This window comes from Oreochromis aureus, linkage group 20, assembly GCF_013358895.1.
Source record: "Oreochromis aureus strain Israel breed Guangdong linkage group 20, ZZ_aureus, whole genome shotgun sequence".
Classification (NCBI taxonomy): Eukaryota; Metazoa; Chordata; class Actinopteri; order Cichliformes; family Cichlidae; genus Oreochromis; species Oreochromis aureus.
The window spans coordinates 8813813-8834843 of NC_052961.1; the positions used below are offsets into that span (position 1 = coordinate 8813813).

General features: G+C 40.6%; 1 protein-coding gene across 1 annotated transcript in view; it reads left to right on the top strand.

Moving 5' to 3' along the window:
• The window catches only part of magi3a (membrane associated guanylate kinase, WW and PDZ domain containing 3a), a 111061-nt gene that overhangs the window by 49958 nt on the left and 40072 nt on the right, over window positions 1-21031 (top strand). The window lies entirely within an intron of this gene.

A 21031-nucleotide genomic window follows, 5' to 3' on the forward strand; every position in this document is an offset into this window, starting at 1 on the left:
ATATCTTTGTGTCCACCTTTCTCTGTTAATGCCCTAGCTCCCCCTAAAAGCTTTGCTAGATCCGCCCCTGCACAGTTACCAGCTGTCAGCTACACAAAAAGGAGCTTGGTCTTTGTCTCTCAGAAACAACTCATAACTTCCTTCAACTCATTCATGTCACCTAAAGTGTAAACCTGTTTCTCCATCACCAGTTCAGCTCTGATGATTCAGTAAGGACATCTCCTGATTTCATCTTCATGCTCCAGCAAACATCAGCTGATACTAGAAATTAAAATCAAAAGAATTCTAACAACAGCTGATCAAGCTTAAACGTGCTGCTGTTGTTTAGCGCGATAAATAAGAGCGAACAGCCGATCATTGATCAGTTTCATGATTGACGTTTCAACACGCGAGAGAATGACAGGGAGGCTTCGTAACGACAGAATAAATCATAATGTTTTCTCTGAATGTGACGATTCCGCTTTGTACGGCACGGCAACTCTATGAACTAACCCTAATGAATAAAATAAAGTCCAACGTCAGTAACTTAGTACGCACACAGCTGTATATAAACTCCCGTGGCATTACGATTGTAAAGGTCAACGAAAATAAATTACACCTAAACTCGGTTTATATCTGACCCAAATAGAGAGCGACCGGTGCTGACACGAGTTTCACCCGCCTCAATATAAGCCAAGCCTGGGTGCTTTTTCACGAAGGGTTGCTAGCGGCGCGAGCTAACTATGCTAGCGGCGCTAGCTAGCTAGCCGGCTATCAGCAACACATAAGAGAACTGCTGCTAAATAAACTACACCTAAACTCGGTTTATATCTGACCCAAACAGAGAGCGACCGGTGCTGACACGAAGTTTCACCCGCCTCAATATAAGCCAAGCCTGGGTGCTTTTTCACGAAGGGTTGCTAGCGGCGCGAGCTAACTATGCTAGCGCGCGCTAGCTAGCTAGCCGGCTATCAGCAACACATAAGAGAACTGCTGCTAAATAAACTACACCTAAACTCGGTTTATATCTGACCCAAATAGAGTGCAGTTCATAACTTCTTACCTGAAATTCAGTTCACCTCACGCTCCTGCCTTCGCTTTCCCTGATCCATGATTGACCACCGCGTTAGCAATCGCCTGCCCGGCCTCATATGTCTCGTTGGCGGCATGTCCTTTCTGTCACACACGGTGGGTAGCTGCCCTCTGTTGTAGCTCCACCACCAAACAACTCAGTTATTTTTTCCACATCCAGCTGTAACTCCGATTCTATGCGAGCATTTGCGAGAGACCAGGAGGTGAAACGACAGAGAGAGTCCTCGCTATCCATTTGCAGCCAAGCCGCGGCAGCTAGCTAGGTAGCCAGCTAGGTAGCCGGCTAGCTGTCAGGCAGGACCGACGTAGTCAGAGCACTGTCGCTAAATATGGGATGTCTTGATAAAACAAGCAGATATTTGAAGTTTACACACCTACATTCTCGCCTGAAAAATATCTTAAAAGCTTATTTTGTGACCTAGAAACACGAATAAAAGACATATAAAACGAAGTGGTGGTCGCCATTGTTCACTCTGTAGAGGCGTGCTATGAATTGTGGGATATTGAGTTTTCCACCAAGCATTACCGTAACTTTTGAATGATTTGCGCAACCTTAAAAATTCCAAGGGCTCCTGAAAGCAGCGACGCCTGTCGCACCGTTGAAATTGTCATCATTACGGTAATCCAAATAAGGGTACACAGGCTGTACCACTCCCGGCATACCACTAGAGAGAGCCAACACACCACAAATGAAGTCTGTTTATTTGGCGCCAAAAGATGAATTGGCCTAAATTTGCACTAAAATATTAATATTTAAAAACTATAAAAGTTATAAACACCAAAAGTCATAACATAATAGTCCAGCTCCAGCCGCACAAAATGATCTAACATATGTAACCCTAATGTCAAAACTGTTTGGCAGAGGAGCGGGAAAATTTTCACTAAAATATTAATATTTAAAAACTATAAAATTCATAAACACCAAAAGTCATAGCACACCATTCCAGATCCGCCGCACAAAATGAGGTAACATATATGAAGCTTGTCTCAAAACTGCGGGCGTGATACGTGCCGTAAATTTAGGCGGAAGATGGAGAATAATAATAATAAGAATAATAAATCCGACGAATAGTAATATGTGTGCCTCTTGGCATAGGCACACATAATAATAACCACAGCAGCCAAGAAGAGTGCCTGACGAGCCCATTTGTAAGTAAGCTATTAAGACTCAACTGTACACTGTGTTCGTGTTTTCCTCCGGAAAAATAAGTTCAGTTGGAGAAGCCTTTCAACGCCTCTCTGTCTCTGGCAAGCAAAGTTGACCCAGACAACAAAGTAAAGCTAGTTTTCGGCTACCAGCCCGACACGGAACCCACCGTATTAGCCAGAGGTCCCTTTACTACGGTTCGGAGCCGCGGACCTTCAGTAACAGTAATAAATCACAGCAATAGTACATTCACGTAGTTGTAAACAGCACGATAATATATTAAGTAATCCAAAGTATTCAGAATACGTTACTCTCATTGAGTAACGTAACGGAATACGTTACAGAATACATTTTGGGGCATGTATTCAGTATTCTGTAGTGGAATACATTTTAAAAGTAACCTTCCCAACACTGGTCATATCCACTTTACCTGCTTTGATCCTGATGTGGGTTGTATCAGTGTCACTCTGTTAAAGCTTAGCTGTGACATTTTAATAGTCATTATTAATGCTCCTGCTAAGTCTACATGTGCCCTGTGAAAAAAGGTCTAAGGTCTGAAAAATGGTGTTTGTACAGTTTGTCCAGCCCCTGACTCTTAGTTTGCACCTACTATAGTTTGTTTCTTGCCTTTGGCTTTTTTTAAAATGTCTTAATTTACTTTTAATCTTAGGTATTCTGTCTCTGACAGTAATGTGACTACACCCAAAGCAAGAACTTTCTTAACTTTCTTATTGGGTTAAAGAGCCAAGTTACACTCACATTAAGGCAGTTTAAAAAGTATGTTTTATTCCGCCGTTGAAAAGAAAGTAGGCGTAATTCCAAAATATGAATCTTACAATTCTGCTTAAGTCAAACTGCCAAAGCTACAGTCTGTCATTGTCGTTGATTGAGTCGTATTCCAGAAATCTGTTTGCACTGGGGATTTAGGAAAACGCAAAATTTACTCACCTTAAAACAAATGTTATTCTTATTTTTTAACATACACTCCCTGTTCAGGATAGAATTAAAAAAGAAGGCCCGTCCCACAACAGCAGAACAATATATTCCCAGCTGAATGAAGAACTGTGTGTGACACCGCTTTTACTTCTTGACAAAACAGCCTGCACAGTATACCCACACAGTTCCAGGATTGAAATCCCCAGAAGGTATCAGTGTGATTGATGCTTTTCTCTCTACTGATTGCTTTACTTTCTTTCGTCTCACAAACAGCTGTGAGACCTGAATTACGCCTGGTAATGAAACCACTGAAAACCAATCTGGCATGAATCTGACGTCACAACTCTCATATACTTGGCTGTTTCTTACAAGTGACTGAGAACTTACTTTTTCTCAATTAAATGGACAGCCAGCTTTGACATCTGTATTTTGATTTGCTCCTTTCTTTTATTTCTTTGCTCTATCAGACAGCTTTGCAGTATAGTGAATCTCTTACTCTGTGCACAGCATCCAATATTTATATGGAGCTTGAAGGCAGATAGCATGCCAAACAGCTAAATGCCATGTGGGTTTTGATGAATCTATGCAGTGTTGGTAGGCAGGATTTTACAGACAATGATATCATAGCGCTGAACACGTAAATATTCAATGTGTGTTTTTAATTTTATATATTTTTTTCTTCTTTACTATTATTCTCATCCTAAAGCAAGCTGGACTTAATACCGACTTGCAGAATTAAATAGATCCATTTTCTTTCTTGTCGTACTGTGTCGATTTCTTTCATGCAAAAACTTGAAACCACTTTTGTCATTTTTAATAACACTGCCCCAATATCATAAATCTGAGCCTATGTTTATTTGAAAACATTCTCAGTGTGATTGTGCCAGGGGCAGGAGGCGAGGACAAATATAAGTGGCATCAATCACTGGCTGTTTCATCTCCTGGCATGGCTCCAGACAAACAACATTTAGAGAATAGCAATGTTGCTCCCTCAGTTGTTAGTGTTTACAACCTGTGTCTGTTTTTCCTTTTAAAGCATCCTTTTTATCTCCGCTGTGCTTTATCAGTCTGAGGGATCCTTTTCTTTGCAGTGTTTTATTTGACCCAGGGATCATAAAAGGAAACTGCAATCCCACTTATCAATAAGACAACTTCATGTCAGTGTGTGTCTTATAGCTCTGGGGCCTTGCTTTCATAGGTTTTCTTGACTTTCAGTCTGAAGTATAAGTTTTATTTATTCCTCTTCAAAAGTTTTTTTGTACTTTTGACACCATTCTAGTATGAGGATAATTTATATTTTGATAGCAATACAATATGTGACAATATGTTGTACACAGATGGAACAGTGAGTATTACTGTCATCTGATGGTGATAGACTGCCAGGAGGTCTTTGGTTTGAATCTGCTGACCAGCTGGCAAGACCAACCTTTTTTGTATGAAGTTTGTTCTCCCTGTACTTGCATGGCTTCTGTCTGGGTACCCTGGTTTCCTCCAAAAACAAGCATACTCCATCTAAGGTGTGAATGAAAGCATACATGTGATGAACTGGCAACCTGTCCAGGTTGTACCCCTTCACTTGCTCTTGGGATAAGCCCAAATCAATTGAATGGATGGATGAATCAGTGTTATAAATAAGCATTAGCTTGGTGATAAGTTTATTATGGGATTGTAATAACATTATGAGCATGCTAATGTTACAGTTCAGCTTACAGAGCGACTGGTCTGTCTGTGTAGTTCTAGCTTTTTTCTGCCCCTCTTTAAGAGAGCACTTCTAGCTCTCTAAAATGGGACAGCCTTGCAACAAGGGAACTCATTAATCTCCCTCTGTATTTCCATCGTTAGCACTAGGAGAGTGGAGTGCTTCCTCACTTAATTTGGCTTTTGTCCAAACTGTAAAACCCATGTGTTAGGAGTAATATGAAAATCCAGTTAGCCATATTTTCTCTAGGAGCAGTCTGTGATGTCTCTGTCTTAAGATCTTTCCGTGAGATTAGCAGTATTTCATTCATATCTTGGCTGGTGACTGACAGATGTGCTTTCCTTTCCCTTCCAGCTTTATGAAACTCTTCCACTTTGGTCTTGGACAAATCAGCTACAGTAACATCAGGCCTTGTTAACAGTTTTGCCTGTCCTGTTTCCAGATTCTTCTCCTGGCTTTCCATATATTGAATTACATCTTTACATACAGCTTTACCATATCACAGACATTTTTTCTAGGTTTTTAGTTGCTTAATTCAACCCCTTTATTGTCGCTGCTGTGTTATTCATTTGTTGTTTTCACTAAAACCAATGAATTCTTACTAATTAAGATTAAATAAAACAGTAGTCATAAAGGCTTTGTATCCTGACACCCGCTAAATGCAGTCTATATAATTATAGCGTTTGAAGAGACCAGAGCTGAAGTATGCTTAATTTTCAGTTATAATGTCATTTTATGAATGAGACAGTCCACACTCTGCTGCTGTACTCTAGAATAGGAGAAGTCAAGGGGTCAAAAGCCTTTCCATAATAAGTGAAGTGAACCATAAATTGAAGAGAGCTTCAGGCCTTGTAAAATTCTCATTGGGTTAATTGCACTGTCAGTGCACGTACGGGACTGTTTCACTGCATTTGATCTAAAGATGGTGAACAAAGTCAAAGCAGCCCTGAGAACTAGAGACAATTAGTTAAAAGTCGTTAACACAACAATGAGTGATGCTTCAGTCTGAGCAGGGCTGCTTGATGAAAACTGCTCTGTAATGGTGTTTCCTTCACCGCCTCTGCTGGCTAATTGACAGTGTATTTATTCCTCTGAATTAGCGCCTGGTTTCAGCTTTCCCTCCCTCCCTATTAAGAAGATTGGCTGTGAGCGTTTAACTTTGTCTGTCCATTTATGAGTGAAATGGTTTGAAAAGAGGAAAAAAATACATAATTGGGCTGGCTTAGTGGTGCCTTGATTAAGTGGCAGAATGACTTTGAAGTGACAAAGTTTGATTTTTGCACATATGCAAGCGTTTCCCAAGTGGGGATTTACTGGGGCAGAGAAGGCCAAAATATTGTGTGATGCAGTCTATTCCAACAGAGCCAATTTAGTTTGTAATTGACCTCTGTGTTCTCCCTCCTATGTATATTGATTGGGGAAAGGGGGGGCGGTCCTAGTGAAATTATAGACTTTTAGCCTTACCTTTGGTGTCTTAAATTTTTTTTTTTCTCAGAAATAAATCCCCCTCCCCTCCTCCTCTTCCTCCCAATCCCTTGCTTGCTACAGAATGTTAACCACAACAGGCTAGCATGAGGTTTGGAGTGGAACAGATGTCATTATGCATGCTTCTGTAGATTAGCTAATCACAGACACCACCTGGGTGTGCTGATTGCCATTAATCCACTATTATAATTGAAAATTATGGTTTGCGCTGCAAAAGCATGCTGTCTCTTCATCGGCCCTAATAGACCACGCACCTTTGCTTCCTGGCAAACTTGTCAGTCACACTGAAAGCAACGTGAACCCCTGAGGTGAAGAGCTAATATATTTATATGTGTTATAAAAGTATGTAAATAGAATGTTTGCACCATATGAGAGTGGTCAGGTTTTACATACTGTTTGCTGAGGATACGTTATTGAAATCATTTTTGTTGTCCCATTTGGATTCCTCAAATCTGACACGAGTCCTGGCTTCGTATAGGGCTTCATAATGATTCACTTAATCTACCATCCCAGACAGCTGGCAGTAGCCTCTCGTGAGTTGCCCTCTAATGGAAAACCCAGCATCAACTGAACGATGTCCTGCCACAGAGCCTGGTCCTCATCCTGCTGCCAACTCTTTGCTTGTTCCTCCGTTTATAATCCTGTTCAGAAATATTCTCAGGGAAAGCGGATTACCATACAGAGGGGTATGAATCTCCCTCCAGTTGTATCACGCTGCTAATTAAATTTATCATTGTCTTCAGAAATGGTTGCTATCCTCATTCTCCTCACTCTCTGGGATGTATGCTCCAATAAAGGCGCTTCCTGTTTTAGTTATTATGCCTAATGGAGTTCTCTCAGTCTGGGATTGTTGTCCGTAATCGGTTGTTCTGTTACATGTGAAGAGTTCACAAACAAAAATGGCGGTATTGCATCTACTCCTCTGCCCTCCACCCACCCATGAAATGAGTGACACCCCACCTCCATGCTGCATTTCACTTCTCCAGCGTTACATTGTTAAGTGTTTGTCTTTAAATGGAAACCAAAAAGTTAAAGTAAAATGTTAAATAAGAGATGTGACAAACAATATGCCGCAGCGTGTGGTCTTATTTCTTTCTCTCAGACATGGTTTTAAAAATTTAATTACCAAAAATCATCTTTTATGCTTTTTGTTTTTCAAGCAGATGGATAATAACTGCTATTTTCCACTTAGAGAGCTCTTAAGACAAAATCCCTTAGTTAAGACCGAAATAAGTTCCCTAACTTAAGCTCCCCCGTGCTCTCGGTTCAAAGACTGAAGACTGGGGAAAAAAATCAAAGGTAAAGAAAAGTAAGGCTGGTGGTATCCACACTAAAGTGGATTTCCTGCCTTCACTCTGCACCGTCACACGGTTTCTCTCTCTCTCTCTGCCCCTTCAGTGCTGCCAGCACCAAACTTGTTTTTCATAGCACTTGAAACACAAGAGCAGAGTTGTTTTGTTTCAGCGTAAGACATACTTCTCCACGGTAAGAGATGGCGAAGCTTTCAGCTGTCAAAAGAAACATTGAGGAGTGTGTGAGGAGAGCACAAAAGAAGCAAGGAATGCTTGTCTCCAAATTCATCACAGCACATTTCCAACTCAGGCTGTGCAAGGGCGCATTGAAGATGGACACAGGAGTATACCTTTTACATATGGACCTGCAAACATAAACATTTTTTAACCGTCACCATGACTGTGTTCTTCCTAAACTCCTCCCTTCCACATTCTTGACCTTAGGTTAACCATATGTAATGTTCGTGTTGCACATCTTCGGTTGGATGCTTCAGAAGATCATCTGTGAAAAAAATAAGCCAGATAATTATGATTGATAGTCAGTGGGAGTATGCTGGTGTGTTGTGGTTGGGGTCGTCGTGTCCTCCAGCATTTAACATTTAGATGAAATAAGACAGGGGGTCTGTGGTTCATGTTGGCCCGCTGCATCAGTTAGATTTTTTGACTCACCCTGCACCCCATAGGTCATTATTGAAATCACGCCGTAGTTTCTAAGGTTTAGCTCTCAGAGGGATGATCTAGCCTTTGTTTGTGTGTGTTACTGCAAACTGGTACGATTGAGAACAAAGCTGTGTGTTAGCTGGAAAACTCACATGGAAAGAATCATCTAACAAATTCCCACCTCCCCCCAACGGAATGTTCTGGCAAGCTATCTCTGTGACATAATATTAATAACAGAGACCAACTGTATATATCAACTGGGAGATGACTCGCCTCTATTAAATCAGTTCTGACTGGATCAGTCCCTGAGCTACACAACATCATGACTCACTCACTCAGGCTGGGTGTCATTACTGCCATGCTCTCCGTGTGCACTGTTTGCCTGACAGAAAGCACCTTCAAGATGCTAATAAAGTGGCTCAGGGCTCTGCTTGTGATATTTGGTGGTGGATCTGACAAACACGTATGTTTTCTTTTCAGTATATAGTCTTAGCCTCTTTCTGTCCCACTGCAAAGCGCTTTGAATACATATTTTCAGAGCATTTCTTCATGTGCTTTCCCTCTGTTTGACACTTACCTACAGATGCATATACACAGATATCCATACAGTGTGCACATGCAAGTTGCTTGGAGCTAAACCAGTGTCTAGGAAAGCTGGTGGTGAGCCTATAAAGTTGGTATATGTAGAAGTTTATATAATGGCATGTATAACAGTTCAGGTCAGTGACGCCAAACGTTTATGACGTTACATAAGATTACATTATGACTCTTTTTTTGGCTATTGGACCCACAAATTCATGGTGGGTAACCTTTTAAATCTCAAATGATGGTCATGCTTCTAGCCTTATTTCTCTTCATCTGTCTTGGAGACTAACTGTGCACACAGTTGTTTGGCTGTTAACATGAAGGTCATCCCAGGCCTGTTTATACAGATCTTTATAGACCAATGAGCACCTGAAATTGGTCACAAAAACCTGTGAAACGCAGATCCAGATGTTAATGAGATCATTCATGGTTGTAGCTCAGCGCAGTTATTTTTGCATGTGTATGATCACGCCGTGCTCTACTGGTGCACAACAGGAACAATCTCAGAACCTTTTGATTCCACCTCTTACACTGTGATCTCCCCACATACTTTGCAGTGTTTATAGAGACAGTGTTGGCAGACTCAGCCAACCTCTACTTCTGTCGGTTGTGTGACGACATTGTGGACACAGATGTTGACTTTGATATGCTCTAGTTCGCCCCACCCTACCACGTCCATCATGCCTAATCCATCAGTCTGTCGGTCATGTGGAGGAATTATTTATTAAACATAATCAATGTCTGCTATGTGGAAGTGAAAGAATACAAATCAGAGACAGCCTCAAAAATGGCATGAGATAAATATTTAGTTGACATTCAGCAGCTGTAGGGAGGTTTTGCCTCTCTGATTCTCTTCATATCTGCTCGCTGGCATCTGGCTGCTATAACCTTTTCATCTGCTTTGAGTGACTGATGTGGCTGCCCTCTCCTCCCAGGGCATATACCAGGTTTATTGAGTAGCCCCTCGTGTGTCTTCAAAGAGTTACAGATAATTCATAGACTAAATGTCTGTATCTAGTGGCCAAGCGATGTTTGTAGGCATGACTACACTTAAGTCATACCTACACTTGTGTATATGTGCTATAAAAAAAAAACCCTTGCACCATCATTCTAATTATCCTCCACACACACATCGTATGCACACCTCATACGCACGTAAGAGTGATGGAAGATGAGCGGTGGGCTAAGATTACTGAAGTTCAACTAGCTGACTCATTTCAGTGATAGGTGAGTGTCCTGTTCTGCAGCCAGGCTGCTACACATGATAAATGACAGTAATGTAGGAGAGTGGTTTCTCTTCATGCACACCCTCCCAGCATAGCCTCCTGGAGATGGACGACAAGGATCAGGTTGTGATTGTCTGCCAGAAATAGTGGATACATCATTCCTTGGACCTGGAATTGCTTTTTAGCCATAGCTACTCATGACAGCACATGCTGATGAAGACGAGTGAAGGTCCAGTCAAGGACATAGTGATGTACATGAAGAGGTTACAGTAAACTGAGTTTGCATTTTCATGTGTCTAAGTAAAACATGTGGTTATAATCAGTTATGACCAGACCAAAAGTTCTTTTTAATTGTTGTTATGAAGCTTTACGGCATGTCACATGATTGCCTCAATTGAGGAAGCTTACTCAGGATGCAGTGATCAGCCAGCTAAGGGCCAGTATCGACTGATTTTGCTTTAGTCGCGACTAAATTGCTTGCTAGCAAATACTCTTATAAGTTTTTATTCTTCATTAAAAATCCTTCTCAAGAGCAGACAAAGGCACATCAAAATATTTAAAATAACTAAATCATAAGTACTCATTATGCAGAATCGCCTCTGAGGCTTCATAATTGCTTACTCAATGTTAATAAAAGTCTACAGACTTCAGAAGAGGTCAAAATTTCATGAAGCATAAAAAATAAAATGCGTCTTTCCATTATAAAAGACCACCTAGTTCTTGGTACTTTCCCTTTTTAAATAGCTTTCATAATTAGTGAGTAATTACTTACTGACTAATAAACGTAATTGATTCAGCACTAATGTATGCAGATACGGCTCTGGTGTGTGTGTCCGTGTCAGCAACATGCCATTTGAAGATGTGAGTCGAGACTCGAGACAGCATCTGGGTCAGCCAAGCAACAAGATGCACACATCAAATCAGCAACTGCTGCTCCTCGGGCGGTGCTTTCCAATACAAAACACCTTCTGCTTGGCTGTGCATATTATTAGCAGACATGCGAAACATCACTGCTGACTACCCAGGGCATTTTAGGCAAACTTTACGCACGCACACACACCCACGCACATACACACTGTATGCAAACATACGAAATCACACATCACCAAATGTCCAGAGTTTAGGAACTTGGCAAATTCCTCTGTCATGACACATCCCTTGTAAATAATTCTTGTACCACATTCTCACGATCACACAAAATGTTAGGCGTCTGATACATTTCATCGCCACATGTTTAGAGTCCTTGTAGAATTTTTTTTCTTTGATGAAAATCAAAATCAGTGTGATGTGTGTGTCAGACAGAGAGAGAGAGAGAGGGAGAAAAGACAGAGAGACTTTTTGTTTCCCTGGGGTTCTCCCTGATGCATCAGGGAGCATATTGTCAGTGACAGCCCAAGTTATTGAGGCTAAGAGCGCATCACTTTACTTGCTCTGTAGAACTATAATCCGTAGAACTGCAGATGCTACTTTTGCCGCTTTGGTGCATTCTGAAGCAGAAACAGATTGCACGTGTTTTACAACTTTAAGAAATCTTGTGCATTGTCCTTTACCTGTCGTGGATTTTTTGGTACGCCAGTTCCTCCTGTAATCGTAAATGTCTGTGGTTGGTGGAGCTTGATAACCTAATTGTTAGGGTGCAAATCACATACATGTATTTGCAATATCCACCACTCTTGTTGTTGTTGTTGTTGTTGTTGTTGTTGTTGTTGTTTTGACCACCAAGATCTCTATGAGAAACCTTCCATCTGGTCCCTGTCATTCCCATTTTTCAATAGGAAGCTGACCGATCTCTCCTCTTGTCGCTTCTTCATTTCTCTCTGATCCACTGATGACAATGAAACCCTTTGTCTCCCTCTCCATGCGGCGAGATGTAAAGATGACTATCACAGAGATGGGGCGAGAAAGATTGTTCTGCTCTTTGATCTCTTGTTTCTCATTAAACCCCTTTGGAAGCTATTATTTGTTAGAGTGCATGTGTGCACATGCATGCTCACGTGTAGTGCGAGGGAGTGCTTTTGTTTGTCTGTGGGTTGTGTGGGCCTATAATAGGCGTATGCGTGTGTCTGTGTGCGGATAGACAGACGGAGGTTTCAAACCGCAAAGATAGCAAACAGCAGAAGGCTTTTTGATGATGTAGCGTGCAGAAGGGAGCTACTTCTTTTCTGGCCTCCACATAGTAGATCAGCGAGATGAATAATGGGGCGAGGAAGAAATGTGTTTGAAGGCTCTCTTTTTAACACACACACACACACACACACACACACACACACACACACCTTCATTCCATAGCTGTTGTGCATTGTATTTTTATCTAGGATTTGTATCTTATTTGAATGCCTCACCGAGGGCTTGACTCACTGTTAGAATTTTGGAGCTGTACATTCAGAGTAAAAGTGAAATGCTGTGTAGAGATGAAGATGAAAACTATGAAAAACAAACAAGTTTCTAAATGACACCTTGTTTAAAAACCTGCTCTTTTCTTCCTTTTTCCGTGCATTGTTTCTCGTGCTGTCATCTTTGTATGGGTCTGCTGCCTGGTAGTAATTTTGGAAAAGCACGCTTGAGTCCTCTGCTGTAGTGGACGATGGAGGTCTCTACTGCTTGTTAAAAGTTTGCCGTTGTTGACTTTTCTTTCCTGCTTTTCTCTGAATCTTTGTGAAAGGAGGTCCTTACAATGTGTTCCATAGGCTTTTGGCCAGTAGATTCACTCTACAGAGTGATAAAAAGCAGCCAACCTGAAGTAAAAAGTGCACTTACAGAAGCTTGGAAAGAAAAGCGTCTGGATTTCTTTAAGTTTAAGACGCCAACTGTCTGCCATCTATAATCCAGTTTTGAGATCCTTTCCCAGACGCCCTAATGCCCACTCACATCCTGGGCCATCTGACCTCAGTAAATCACATGATAGGGTGGTGCTAAGCTTCACAATGGGTTCACCTGAAACCTTGGCTGATTGTGAACCACACCTGTTTTCACACCTTGGCTCATGTGATTAGGTAGAGGATCAATAGGGGATCCATGACCCTCTCGGGGACACTCCCATAGGGCTTAAAATCTGGGACTCTTCACCAGTTGCTCTTAGAACTGAAGAAGCTTCTCCGATGAGAGGTGAAACGTCTTCAAGAAACTTAAAAAAGTCCAGACGCTTTTCTTTCCAAGCTCCTTAGACTACGATGACCTGGATGACTGAGAACCTTTACTGACATACTTACAGAAGCTGTAGCTTTTAACATTGCAATTTAAGTGACATCTACTGATTAGCCTTAAAGTACCTTAGGTATCCCAAACTGATACTTACTCTCCTTTTTGATACTAAAATTCTGAAAACACAATGGTACCAATTTCTTTCTTCTGTACCATTAGGTACTGTAGGCAGTGTATGCAGTTGTTCAGGAACTGAGGGGGGCAGCACATCCTAGTCTGTCATTACATGCTGAAGAAGAATGACACCCACAGACACTGCAAAAACTGTAGTGTATGTGGAAGATGACAATTAACTGCAACTGCTACAATAACACTGTCACTCACCTGACTCATAAAGGCAGCACCAGGCAGGTGATGATTTATTCACTCAAGGTGTGCTTTTCAGCCAAAGGGAAGAAATTCTTCCAGTTTGGCAAAGCACCCAAAATATCAACATCCAAATCTGCTCATAGAATTAAAAGTAAATGAATTCACAGTTCAACATTCAACCATATCCTTCTTATGTTATTCTGAAATTTACGTTATTTGCAGTAATGTTAGTAGGTTACACGGCAGTGACTCTAACATTTCAGTCTCTGTTCTGTAAACAAAATATAAGATTAGCATTGTAAATAAATGGTCTGCAATCACTGTGCTGGTGATTTAACTTTTTAAACTTCTTAAACATGAATTCTTCAATAAATAAATAAATAAGAATTAAGTTCATGAGATAAATAATTTCTTTTGGTGTTGAACTGGGATTTGAGAATCCACTGGTACTAGTACATCATGTGTTGGTTAATAGCTTTCTGAATTCCAGTAAAATTATGCCATTAATTGAGATATAACTTTATGTCAACTGGTATTGTACTGATGTGAAATGATCTTTTAAAATGGACATCAATTTCTTAAAATCCAAAGCTAAATTTAAGACATTCCAATGTTTACATGGTGTGAATGGTAATACAGTTTTTTGTGTGCTTAAACCATGATGTAATCAGTTGAAGTAACAAGACTGTCTGCAACCACAATGATAGCTTTGTTATGCTGTACTTCGACACAGTGTTGCTTTCTTTTAAATGTTAATGTTGTGCTCACTGTGATATTGCTAAAATAGTGTATATCTTCCCACAATGGAAGAATTGTAGCATTTACTAATTAGCCCAGAACAAGGAGTAAAGCTAAGGCTGCTGGGACTTAAGTTTGTTTTAAAGGGTTAAGGAAAATATGTGTTTTTATATAATATTGCCACTGTGTTAAAAAGTCACCAAAAACATCCTGTGGGAAGCACAAATATCTGAAACAAATTTCGTGGCTTTTTGCCATTGGTGTTGCAACTTTTAACTCAAAGCTTCAAATTTAAAGTTCACTATGGCACTTTAGGAAAAGTCAGTAAATCTCCAAAGTCAATAGGATACATCCTCTGGGAACTATGATTATCTTTACAAAAGCCTGGGCTGAAGTATATGGCAACATATATCACTGGATAACTTCAAACAAGCTGTCAGTGAAACTATGAAGCACCAATCATAGGTAGGATTAGGTGACATAACAATAGCTATTTCTGTGTGGACCAAACCAATTTAATGTAATTATATTAGTTCAGCAGCAAATGCATCTCTAATATGTTACAGGACAGCTGTTTGTTCCCAGGAGATTTTGGTATGGATGACCTCCAATAGCTGATGAACATATAGGTAGTAGAGGTGGGTGTGTCAACTGAGCTGCAATGGATCTGACAGACTGCAGGGCCAAGAAATCATTTTCTGAGAGAAGTGGCTGGAGATGAATACTGGGTGAAGGAGAGTTTAATGCCACAATCTGTCAGTCTGCTCCATATCACAGAGAGGGGATAGGACAGGAGAGAAGAGAAGACCTGCTTCTGATGACTGTCAGGTGACTGTGACTGTTCTTTCGCCTCAGCTAAGAATCAAAAGGCAACCAAAAAGGCTTGCCTGTAGCTTTGTATACATGTGTATGTATATGTGTATAAATCTATCTATAAATATCTATATCTATAGAGAGAGAGAGATAGAGATGGATAGATATAGATAGACATAGATCTATAGATAGGGTGTGTGTGTGTTTGTATGTGTGTGTGTGTGTGAAAGGACAATTTCAAGGTCACTTCTTACTGCCTGGAAAAAAAATGCTTGTTACTTTTATTGCATGCGGTTAACTATTGACTGGGGAGGACACGGTACTTTGAACTAATGTGAAGTCACCTCATTTGGCAAGAATTCATCACACCGTACTACACAGACTGACTGGCTCCACTGAAGTTTTGATATGGCATGCACACATGCTCCATGTATCAATATAATAAGTGTAGACTGTTAAATGAGCCAAGACTGCACTAAGCCAGTTTCATCTCAAACATGTAAGTAATGGATATTTAGTACAGTCAGCCAACAATTGCAAGTAAGCCACCCGAATCCAAGAATATATTTCTGAATGCCGAGTGCTTTGGGAGACCATCTGTGTCTACTGCCAAGTGCACTGATGATTATTACACTGACTATAATAAACCTATAACATTAAGTCCGCATTCAATCTGTAGCATGACTATTCCTTTCAATTACCTGCTAAAAGAGTTCATTGCATACTTCTGCCAAGGGTGCAGGGATAATGCAGCTGTCCTTGTGGCACACCAAGCTCACATAATATCATGAAGAGTCCCTTCTCCAGCACCTCATTTCCTCCAACTCTGTTATTAATAGGAATTTGATACTCATTGCCTATAAATCCTGTCATTCAACATTCTGTAAAGTCTTGATTTTAAACGTTGAAACATTGAAACTGAAACATGTATCTTGTCTAAAAAGGTCTCTGACCTGGCCATTAGTTATTTTACAGCCAAAACACCCACACTGTGCAGTCTGACCTTATGTTAAGATATGGTGCCACTAATTGGATTTCAAGAGAGATCTATCTAACCTGAAGGGAGAAAGGCTACTGGGGACATTGATTTCCTTCATCTAACATTTTTCATCCCAAAGTGTTCCTCCATCCACAATTAATCACTTGAGCTTTGCAGCACTAATTGACTTCACACAGACTTCCTTTTCTAGCCAATTAAAGTACAGCTCTCAGCTTAAACAGTGGCCACACGAGCGAAAGATTTGGTCTAAAACAAGAAACAATACATACCTCTCCAACTTCAAAGAAGGTTAAGGAGAAATGCTGGTTTTATTCCTGTCACCTTGAGTGAGCAGACATGAGACTGAAAGATGAGCCCACTGGTGCAAAACCCACCATGTCTGTATGCCTGTTGCTCTCTAAAGGGAAACCAAAATGAGCCATAAGTGTTTGTTTCATTTTCCTCTGCCTTTTTAGTATAAATATAGAGAACCGCTTTTCCAAAAATCTGTTGATTCCTCTGTCTGCCTGTCATACAGAATGAGGCAGGACATTCTATTGTCCCAAGTTGCCAAATGAACCTAACAAGGTGGTAATTAGCAGATGGCAGGGGCTTTCTCGCCATTTCTGGAGCTGCACTACTGTCAGAGAATTGCCTCATTAGACGCCCACTGACACCCCTGCTGGTGACATCTCTTCATTGCTTCCACTCTCATTTTGGAAGAGCATTGTGTCTATGCAAGCATATTGTAATTTAACTGCCTGTTTACTGGATGCCTGGGTAAATATCTGTATTGCAAGTGTATTGTTTTGGCCCCGGTGAACCGAGTGCATGCTGGTGTGCCAAGTCGAGCTGCAGGGTTTTAGCAGAAGACAAACAAAGATGGATAGTTTTACCTGAGTGCTCGGTACAAAGTTTGGAAGCTTATTTGTTTCTGTAGTTGAACTTTCTCATTTGCCAAGAGGTTTTTGGGGTGTTTTTTGAGTCAACCTAACTTCTTTCTCATGATTATACCAGTCTGAACAACAGATTAACGGCTATGATCTAATCTGTTGGTCTGGTGATGATTAAAATTCCACTTAAACTATTAGACTTGGTTCCACTTTGGTCACTAGAAGATGAAGCCTATCAAAGTGATAATCGATAGGCAGCACATGAAATTATTAGCCTACATCTGTTTTTCAATGGCATGTCTTAAACTGTTGGATGGATTGTCGTGAGACACTTTTCCCCAGATGAAATTTCAGTTGATGCTATTATTTCTTTCAAGACGAGATGCTTAAAAAACCCATTACTGTCATCCTCAACTGTGCTTTGCTGGTCGTGTGATTTGGCACATTTTAACACCGTTTTTCTAAGAAATTGAACAGAGTCAGCATTATACCTGCTAAATTGTGTTAGCATTGTGATGAAGGATTATGTAGAAACAGTCTCAGAGCTGCTAGCATGCTTCTAGGCTTTTGATTTTATTCTGTTTTGTTGTAATTATGTAAAAAAAAATCCAAAGCGCCTCATATTTCTAAATAAAAGTACATTACAAAGGATTTGTTCTGCTTTAGAATTTCATTGTGCACTTTAAAGCAGAAAAGTTGTGTACCCATCTGCTAAGCCTGTCCTCCTGCTCCTCAATATGTGACCTGAAAACTAATGGCAGCTATAGACAAAAAGAGGGCTTGGCTTGTATTTGCCTTTATCCTCGCAGCAGAAGACAGGTGGAGAGCCATTATAGCGACAGGTAGATGCAGACATCCCTTGAAAGCAGAGGATTGTTATTAGAGCAAATAAAAGGTTAAGTGGCTAGCAGTGGAATAGAGAAAAAGGAGAGATGCAGGGAGGCCTGATAGCAATTCAGAAAGTGATCTCAAACATAGGTGTGAAGAGCCCCGTGGGGATCTGCCAGGGCTGATGAATCTCCACAGAAAGGGCGGCACAGGCATGCATGGAGTGGTTGAACAATGATTAAAAGGGAAAATGAGACAAGCATGGTAGGTTTCCATGTGTGTTCCCATGCATCATCATTAATCCTCCGTGCAAACGTCGCCCACTTCGTGCACCTTGTCCGCTTTCACTCCCTTTGTTTTTAATAATTCTCCATCCTTGAACTGCAGTTCCCCTTTTCCCCAGCTGCTCCCCTACACTCCCCCTGTGTGAGAGTGCCTAATAGCCGGATGACAAGGCACAAAGGCTTCCATTGTGTCCCACATGCCTCGTACTACTACCCTGGCAGGCCAGTGATGTGCTGCCTTGTAACCTAGCAGGAAGCTGAGAGTCGCTGCACTCCCCCTTTCTCTCATTCTCTTTCTGTCTCTGGAGATATGATGTGGCAGGCTAACGCAAGCTGACAGGCGGGCCACAAAGGCTACCCTGTTAGAGGCTCTTGAGTAGGAGTTTGCTTTGGGCAGTGGAGGTAATTTGCATGTGTTTGTGTGTAAGTGCGAGAGAGAAAAAGAGATTGATTTTTGTGACCCCGCGTTGTATCTACACATAGTTGCAGGAATTCTGTGGTATCAGTTAGTACCCTCTGTTGTCCATACTGAAACCAGTTGATCTTTCAAGGCCTTGTGTGAAAATAGATTTGGGGTGGGTTTCCCAAGCTTGATAAAAGCCCTGGCGGAGGGGTAATCACTCCCATCTACACTAACATGGGAACAAGCTTGACCCAGTGGGAGGGATGGGTTGTATTTTCTTTATGTTTATTAGAATTTGGGGTTTTTCATTTCTCATAGCTTCTGGGAACATGGACTGCAGGCTTGTGGCTTTTGTGGGGTTTTTTGTGTATTCAAAGCCAGGCAGCTTTTGTTTCATTGACCTAAATTCCTTACATTCATTGTGCCAATAAAAAGTCTATAGAGTTACATAATGGATAGCCATGCTTCTCCATGCCTTAGCACTTACTTGTACCACTGACATGCTGCAATTACGATACCGTTTCAGCTTAAGTAAATTAGCAGGTACATGAAGGATGACTGGAAGCCCCAAAAACCTGTCTGTGCCTTCCTGCAGAGCACAGTGCCACAGTACCCAGTCGTGTTGAGCATCCAGTAAACAAGAAATTCAAAACGCTTTATTAAAAAATATTCTCACCACCACTTTTTAAGACAGCATTATCCTGCTGATCTGCAGTCCTAGCATTACTTGTTTTATCCCCTTAGGGAATGAATAACAATGAATTTAATTTACAATATTTTGGAATTAGGTGGGTTTTTATTTTGTCTTATTCCCCAGCTGCCTCGGCTCTCCTTTAACACTTCCAAATGAAAATGGGTGTCATAAAAATATTGTTCAAGTTTTTCTTGAATAGGAAAAGCTCTTACAGAGTGTGCGATGTGTAGGGAGCGCCACAAAAAATTCATTACTTTCACTATGGGAATATTTCTCTTTGCTATTATGAGAGTTGATTCTTTTTTTTCTACATTTTATTTTCTATATGTGTCTGTATGCGTATGTGTGTGTATTTTGTACATTAGTGAATACAAAATAAAGTTTTTAGTTGTTAATTAAAATAATGATGCAGAGTAATATTTCAAAATATTTATGAGCAGATGAGCCAACAAGAGAATCGCTCTTGTAATTTGTAAAATTACATATTTACATATTCTGCTGGAAGAGGTGTATTATGTGACTGACTTAAGCTCCCCACAGTAGTTTAATGTAGATCTCATTTGGAGTCTGTCATTTACTGCATGACTTCTGTTTGATTTGTCAACATTTCCTGATTTGGATAAGATATCTGCAGGATTTCACCACTTCTGTCAGAGACTCTGGCAGACATTGGCACATCTTGGCCTTGCGTTTCTGCATTTTGGACTGCACAAAGAAAAAAGCGACAGATGCATAATACAAGATTTGATTCTGATCAAAGTCAAAGTGTTGTTTTGAGAAAAAAAAAAACCCAAAACAAAACAAATGGCATGACAATTGATGTAGATATCACATCCTTGTGCCACTCCCTTAGTCAGCAGCGTAAGGTTAATTGTGTACCCCCTGCCAAGCAGTGGTGGAGAGAATGAGCTTTGATGCCCGCAGTGTTAGTGAAGACGTATTCAAAGCACATCCAGCGTGTCCCTTCTTGAGAAAGAAACTTATGCTCCACACACAGCTCGAGACCACACAGTGGAAGAGTCTAACTATAGCAAAGAAGCACAAGGGATTTTGCTCTTGGTTTCTTTTTTCTCTCTTCATCTCTCTGTTTACTCTATGATATTCCATCACTCCAAGAAGAACTGTAATTCTTCTTCTTGGACTCTCTTTCTCAGACTTTGCTTCCTTTTCTTTTGCTTCTAAAAAACAGCCATCCTAATGTTCTGTTCCTGTTTTTCCTGTTTTTTTTTTTTCGTGAGTGCATCTGAATTATTACTACAAAATTGTCCAATTAATGTTTAATCAGATCACTCCCCACACTTGAATTAAACTGCTGTTCCTCCTAGGAAATAACAGTGCTAATGTTATGCTCTTGCCTTTTGCCATGTGTCTGGATTTTTAATGATAGAGCCTAATCAATATTTAATCACGTGACTAATAGGTTTGCATTCCGATCGGGATCGGATAGGGATCATACTATGTACATTTACTTACAGTTGTGTGAAAAAGAAATAATGACTCATTGACATTTTAAGGTTTTCCAAACTAGAACACAATAAAAAAATGTGTTTCTTAGCAGGTCTTGAATTACATAAATACAACCTCTGATTGGGTTACATTAATTGGCTGAACCTACAGTGCTGGGGAAAAATGTATCTCAAGGGTCTAACCCATCGATTGTTAAAGGTGGGCATAGCTACAGTGACATCATCCATTGGTTTCTGATGTTCTGCTTTAAAGCCTTGAGATCTTGATTTAACAAACAAACAACAAAAACCCGTTTTTGACAAGGAGGGGTGTGTCTGACTG